The following is a 7646-nucleotide window of genomic DNA, read 5'->3' on the forward strand; positions in this document are numbered from 1 at the left end:
TTAAACCATCCTATTCTTATCCAGGTGTGAATGATGAAGGCATGAGTCTGTCTCCCTAGAGGTCCATTAAACCATCCTATTCTTATCCAGGTGTGAATGATGAAGGCATGAGTCTGTCTCCCTCGGCATGAGTCTGTCTCCCTAGAGGTCCATTAAACAATCCTATTCTTATCCAGGTGTGAATGATGAAGGCATGAGTCTGTCTCCCTAGACGTCCATTAAATAATCCTATTCTTATCCAGGTGTGAATGATGAAGGCATGAGTCTGTCTCCCTCGGCATGAGTCTGTCTCCCTAGAGGTCCATTAAACCATCCTATTCTTATCCAGGTGTGAATGATGAAGGCATGAGTCTGTCTCCCTCGGCATGAGTCTGTCTCCCTAGAGGTCCATTAAACCATCCTATTCTTATCCAGGTGTGAATGATGAAGGCATGAGTCTGTCTCCCTAGAGGTCCATTAAACCATCCTATTCTTATCCAGGTGTGAATGATGAAGGCATGAGTCTGTCTCCTAGAGGTCCATTAAACCATCCTATTCTTATCCAGGTGTGAATGATGAAGGCATGAGTCTGTCTCCCTAGAGGTCCATTAAACCATCCTATTCTTATCCAGGTGTGAATGATGAAGGCATGAGTCTGTCTCCCTAGAGGTCCATTAAACCATCCTATTCTTATCCAGGTGTGAATGATGAAGGCATGAGTCTGTCTCCCTAGAGGTCCATTAAACCATCCTATTCTTATCCAGGTGTGAATGATGAAGGCATGAGTCTGTCTCCCTCGGCATGAGTCTGTCTCCCTAGAGGTCCATTAAACCATCCTATTCTTATCCAGGTGTGAATGATGAAGGCATGAGTCTGTCTCCCTCGGCATGAGTCTGTCTCCCTAGAGGTCCATTAAACCATCCTATTCTTATCCAGGTGTGAATGATGAAGGCATGAGTCTGTCTCCCTAGAGGTCCATTAAACCATCCTATTCTTATCCAGGTGTGAATGATGAAGGCATGAGTCTGTCTCCCTAGAGGTCCATTAAACCATCCTATTCTTATCCAGGTGTGAATGATGAAGGCATGAGTCTGTCTCCCTAGAGGTCCATTAAACAAGAAAGATGGCTCGTCATTTTCAGTAGGACACGCAACGGAAAATAAAATTAGCGTTTATTTTTGTTTCAGTCTTTTGTCTTCTGTTTTGTGCCCAATCAACACGACCCTTTAGGTTGGCATCAAGAACAAGCAAACGTAGCAAGAGACTGCCAAGATTGAACAGCTGATGGTTATCATGTTGATGACTGCACTGATCTCATCCCTGCTTCTACCTTTCTCTATCTGTCACTCACTCCGGGAAGAGAGTTAGTCTATCCACACAGATCTAGAACAGCTTAACCTCCACCTACACCTAACCTTAACTATTACGGTGGAAAAATACAGACCTTTTCTTGGATCAGTATGTAGGCTATGCATGAGGACCAACTCTGTGTGTGTGTGTGTGTGTGTGTGTGTGTGTGTGTGTGTGTGTGTGTGTGTGTGTGTGTGTGTGTGTGTGTGTGTGTGTGTGTGTGTGTGTGTGTGTGTGTGTGTGTGTGTGTGTGTGTGTGTGTGTGTGTGTGTGCGTATGCGTGTGTGTGTGCGTATGCGTATGTGTACTGCAGAGTCAGTACTCAGCACTGTGTGGATATAGAGGGCACCCCAGTGAGTCTGAATCAATGAGCTTCACCAGAATTGCTTTTGGGTGAAAAAGGACGGGAGGGAGGGGGTAGGGGTGGATGAATGTGACCAGGCGAATGAATATCGGGTGGAGAGCGGGTGGTGATTGAGTGTTTATAGAGTTATGGGTGTGTGCTGTGTGCACGTGTGTGTAAAAGAGGGGGTGAATGGATGAAAAAGAGAACGGATGAAGGGGGGAGCAGATGTAAGAGCGTTTGTGTGTGTGTGTGTGTGTGTGTGTGTGTGTGTGTGTGTGTGTGTGTGTGTGTGTGTGTGTGTGTGTGTGTGTGTGTGTGTGTGTGTGTGTGTGTGTGTGCGTGTGCACAAACTAAAGCTTTACTCCCTAGATGACTTTGCAGTTGCCCCGATCAACCATGAGTAAGTAGTGGGGGCCCTTCATGATAAAACATAAAACTGCTCAGGCGGGACAATAGTGCCAGGCTCTCCGCCTCCTCCCCCTCACATCTCTGGTCCCCCACCTCTCCCCCTCTGCCTCACCAGCACCTATAGACTGAATCATCTCCCAGGCTATGTCCCAAATAGCACCCTATACCCTATGTAGTGCACTACTTTTCACCAGAACCCCTATGGACCATCGTCAAAGTAGTGCACTACATAGGGAATAGGCGCCATTTGGGCCGTACTCCCACTCCCTCGGGCATGCTCTTTGAAAATGCTTTAGGCTAATGTCCCAAACTCTGAGTCTATCAGGCTACTTGTTATGGAGCCTCTGTTAAAAGCTGCTTTGCTATATTTTTATAGACAGATGGAAGGATGCTAGCATATAAGAAACTTGCTAGAAACTTGTAAATGTGCAAGGTGCAGAGGGATGATGCTACAAGGTGTTTGTTTGACTGAGACAGCGTTGGAGGAGAGAGAAAGACAGACAACAGAGACAGATAGAGAGATAGATATATACAATAAAAGTGAGAGGAAAAGAGAGATAGAAACAGAACGAGTGAAAGCGAGAGAGAGGGGGGATATATAGAGAGGGGGGAGTAGGGGAAAGAGGGTGGGAGATAGAGAGAGGGGGGACATATAGAGAGGGGGGAGTGGGGGAAAGAGGGTGGGAGATAGAGAGAGGGGGGATATATAGAGAGGGGGGGGGTAGGGGAAAGCGGGTGGGAGATAGAGAGGGGGAAGATAGAGAGAGAAAGCGAGAGAGAGGGGGAGATAGAGATAGAGAGAGAGGGGTTGGAAATAGAGGGAGAGGGGGAGATAGAGAGAGAGCGAAAGTGAGAGAATGCATACAAGTAAAGGGAGAGAGGTCGAGTGAGAGCAAGAGGGCCTGGAGAGAGAGAGAATGACAGAGTGGGATGAAAGAGAAACGTGTCTATCTATAAAATGTTGGGCAGTTGATGCTCCGAATCTGCTCTCATCTTCCAACTGTCCCTTGATGCGTCTAATCATGAGTACACAGTCACGTCTCCCCTCTTTCATTCCCGAATTCCAAACTGTCAAGTGGAATCAGATCACAAAGCAGGCGAGGGAAGGAGCAGACACGCGAGCGCACGGCACGCGCACTGTATGGGCAGGTTGGATATAAGAAATAAGTCTCACTCCGTCTCCAGCACTCACCTCCTCGTGCTGCCAGTGACCGAGTATCTCAACCCCAATGGAATGTGGAGAAATAAAACCCGCCATAGGCTAGAAAATAGCCATTGTCCATAATGCATGCATAAAATGTGCGCCTTTACATTGTCTTTACAATTGAAGGTAAATGTATACCTAGAATTACAGGAATTGCTGTTATAGCTCATTTCTGAGAAATAGCCTAAGCTTATAGGCCTACCTAGGGACCTACGTAAATGGCACCACACGTGCACCAGCGTATAGAGAACCTCACAATTGTAATTGTCACGACTCTTCTACCCAAGCACATGCTGTATGTAGACGCACTGGAGGCGGGCGCACCGCTCAGAGGCTCCCTTACCGCTGCCATGGCATTGCGCACATACGTTTTCATAGAACACATGTACGCGCCCGAAATTTAAGGAATACTCCGAATCAATGTCGTGGATAAAGGTATTATTCATCATAACATTGCAACTCTGCCCCGTTATATCCCCCTATTCTGCCAGCCCCCATCTGTCCGTATGGGACTGCTTTAGCCGGGGCTTTCAGCGTTCCACATTGACTGCATAGCTATCATTGGATATAAGAAGAAACAAATATCACAAAAGTGATGCCGCAAGGTGATATCTGATAAACATATGTGTGTTTTCTTTTTCGTTTCAGACTATGCATTTATTAAATTAGTCTGAGGCGCTGTCAGGTACAGCATTGCATCCTCAACGGTGATTGGATGAATCTTTGATCATATCGATATTCAATCATATGGGCTACCGGCATCATTCATCCCTATGCATTGCATATAGGCCTAGAACACAGACAGACAGACACACAATGCCATAATGCTATACAGTAGAATAGCAAACCTACATAAGGCTACAAATGTGGAGGATGAACCCGTTTCATTAGACTATCCATATCGAATCATTGTGTTAGCTTTACCATCCCGTTACTCAGTCTCTTATAAATTCCTTAAATTGGACACAAAATGGCGGATAAGAATATGATGGTGGGATAATCGGTTCCTAATATGAGAAAAGGCTTCGTACAGAGACTGAAGGTTATGCAGAAAACGCGACCACACGTAGGCTATAGGCTACGTTGCCTTCTATGAAAACAGTATTTAGAAGTGAGAAAACAACAAATATTCGTTAGAATATTATTTAAAAAATATTACGAAATCATAATGATCGATCATAGATGGATACCGTTATCGTAAGTGATCGATAGGCTAGACTATGTTCACAGCCAACAACGTGCTCCAAATATCTAGCGCTGCCGGCCGGTGGAATTTTTTCCCTCTTACCGTTAGTGAAGCCCGGAGGTCTCGTGCGGGTGTTGACGGTAACAACAGGCAGGTGTATTGCCAGGTGCGAGAGGTGGATGGTTACAGCGGATAATGTTCAGTTTCAGGATAAAATAAAAATTATCCCAGCCACTGGCTCGAACTTTCAATATAAGAGATGTATAAGTTTAAGCCCCTCCTACAAACCCTCTCCCCCTCGTAGTAGGCTAGGCTATCCTGTCTAACCCCACACCATCATCACCAGTATAGCCCCCACTCTCTCTCTCTCTCTCTCTCTCTCTCTCTCTCTCTCTCTCTCTCTCGCACGCTCTCGCACGCTCTCTCGCGCTCTCTCTCTCACTCTCTCTCAATCTCTCTCTCTCTAGCTCTCTCGCTCTCTCTCTCACTCTCTCTCAATCTCTCTCTCTCTAGCTCTCTCGCTCTCTTTCACTCTCTCTCAATCTCTCTCGCTCTCTCACTCTCTCTCGGCGCTCTCTCTCACTCTCTGTCTCTCACTCTCTCTCACTCTCTGTCTCTCACTCTCTCTCTCTGTCTGTCACTCTCTCGCAATTTGAATTGAATACATTGCTAAAGTAGGCCTAGAAACATGACAATATCAACAGTTAATATTGAACACAATTAAAGAGAAAAAAATGATTAGGCTATACAGTAGTAAAAGTTCATTTGTAGTTCATGTTTACTGCACAGTATGAAATAGAATAGAAATGGCATGCATACCCTATTTTAATACTAATTGCTTAGTAATCAATTGATTTGTAATTAATGTAATCATATGCATCAAATGATGGATCCCAAAGTTAGGAAAGGCTATGGTCTTTCTTTCTCATATCATATGGATGAACAGTGGAATGCAGCGTGCTTATGTTATGTCATAGGGTAACGTCCACCTTAAGAGAAATGTCTATATTCTGACATAAAAAGGCAACTTTTGGTAATATTTAGATACAGTATGTGCACACTGGCTATCCTTAAGCAAACACATGTTGAAGGGAAATAAGAATTCATCTGTTATTTTCTTTATTATTATTCAATAAAAACATAAACTTAAGAAAGGGGGTGTTTTGTCAGGGGGGCGGCACTCTATGGGGCAAAATGGTCCCTGAAGATTAGTGCGTTAAAAATCAATTTTATGTTTTATTTTGGAATTTCAGAGTCATTGAACCTTAAAAGCTAAAGTCTAGGTATCTTATTTATATTAAGTAAGTCAAATATCGGAACCAAATTACGTTGCACATGATTAATATCCTCACTATGATGAGGTTTTGATGTACTGCCCCCTCTTTTACTTTCGCCCTTCCTTTACAAAACAAATTACAAAATTAGTAAGGGCATAAATCAGAGAACATGTTTTTGTTCCATTGGGTGTGAACATTTAAAGGAGGTTAATCAAAAAAGGTTCAATTATTTTTTTAAATTGGCATCATTAGAACTGGTATGATATTTCACATGGAGTCTGCAGTCAATATGAAATCCATCCTAAAGTATCTCAAAATCTATTGTTTAACTCAAAGAAGTTACTTATAGATAATTTTGAAAATGCTAATAATAAGTATCATTGATTGCCCTGGGGGCAGTTTGCCCCATTAGGGTGGGTGGTTGGGGATACTACTTACAGTAAACTAAAAACAGATCAACATATATATAGTTTAGTGGAGGCTGCTGAGTGGAGGACGGCTCATAATAATGTCTGGAACGGCGCGAATGGAATGGCATCAAACACATGGACACCTTGTGGACACCTTGTGGAAACCATGTGTTTGATGTATTTGATACCATTCCACCTGTTCCGCTCCAGTCATTACCATGAGCCTGTCCCCCACCCCCCACCAATTAAGGTGCCACCAACCACCTGTGATATATATATTTTCTAAATTATTAGATCAATGTACCTCAAAATCGTTTTGAGAACCCAATGTGGTTTTGGCAGAATGACAGCATGGCAGCTGGATGTGGGATGGTTGGTTGACTAGGGTCTGGTATCAGTGGATAAGTGCGACTCGTCTTGGAAGTAGTGGGAATAACAGCTGTTATCGTGAGGGAGGGGTATCATATGAATGCAGCAGTTATCCCCGGCAGCATTCCAAATTTGCCCTTTTATAGTGCACATTGCTTTAACAGGGGCCATAGGGTTCTAGTCAATAATGCACTAGTAGCCTATATAGTGAATAGGGTGCCATTTGGGAGGCCGGTAATCTCTTTAATCTTCAGAGATTTGGGGAAGTCATCTGGTTTCCGCTGTCCCCAGATTACAACATGTTCTAGTCAGACAATACATTCTAGGTTATGCCTGAATGTGTGGAGGAAGTAGATTAAAGTGACGTTTTGATGTAAATGGGGTAATGATCATTCACAGCCACGGTCTACTTTATCAGATCATTGGTTTTTAATGACACCTTGTGACAGATAGAGATTATGCTTTTATCAGTGGGATATAGCAGTAGTTATAGTTACCCCTGATCTATGGTAAAGTAGGGAGTGCAGGATTTTACTCTAGCCCAGCCTTAATAGCGCAAGTGTAGTCTGTTCTGTTAAAATGTGTCTGGAACTACAACATAGACCCACACCCTCTAGTCCTGGGCCAGAGTCGGTGACCACTGGGTTATGGATTGATCTATTGGTGCTTTTCCATCTCCTTGAGTATACAGCAGTGTGTTGCCAGTGTTTTATGTTAACGTAAGCTCTTGTGTAATTGTGTTTCCATCAGGAGTGTGACACTAAAGACTTGGGGCGAGCGGAATCAACAACCTCTGCATCATTCAAAGACTTTTGTTTTGTGAGAAGGTAAGCCTGGGCCCCCAAGTCAGAGCAGTTCCCCCAGAGCCATGGCCCAGTGAGACACGGGTGCCAGTCTGCGTAGATGGGTGAAATGCCGGTGTAAAATGCCGGTGAATCTAGGATACCCAATTGGCTGTCAGTCATTTGGGATGAGCAGGCAGGACTCTCTAGCCAGGGCAGCTTGAACCTCTAACCAAAGTGCCCCTCAGATCAAACCTATGTGTGTGTGTGTGCGTGTGTGTGTGTGCGTGCGTGTGTGTGTGTGTGTGTGTGTGTGTGTGTGTGTGTGTGTGTGT

At 44.3% G+C, this 7646-nt stretch overlaps 1 protein-coding gene and 1 long non-coding RNA gene across 4 annotated transcripts in view; one reads left to right on the forward strand and one right to left on the reverse strand.

The window, feature by feature from the left end:
• LOC118376545 (histidine N-acetyltransferase-like) overlaps window positions 1-4785 on the reverse strand; it is a 36669-nt gene extending 31884 nt beyond the window's left edge. For all 3 annotated transcript variants that reach the window (XM_052497569.1, XM_052497568.1, XM_052497567.1), the window contains exon 1: window positions 4576-4785. The gene's annotated coding sequence lies outside the window, so the exon portion shown is untranslated. The remainder of the gene's footprint in view (window positions 1-4575) is intronic.
• On the forward strand, window positions 326-1275 carry LOC127916167 (uncharacterized). Its single transcript, XR_008093665.1, has 3 exons — window positions 326-451; window positions 517-800; window positions 953-1275. It is a non-coding gene; the product is annotated as an uncharacterized LOC127916167 (long non-coding RNA).
• Window positions 4786-7646: the final 2861 nt, after the last annotated feature.

Source organism: Oncorhynchus keta, chromosome 35, assembly GCF_023373465.1.
Source record: "Oncorhynchus keta strain PuntledgeMale-10-30-2019 chromosome 35, Oket_V2, whole genome shotgun sequence".
Taxonomy (NCBI): domain Eukaryota; kingdom Metazoa; phylum Chordata; class Actinopteri; order Salmoniformes; family Salmonidae; genus Oncorhynchus; species Oncorhynchus keta.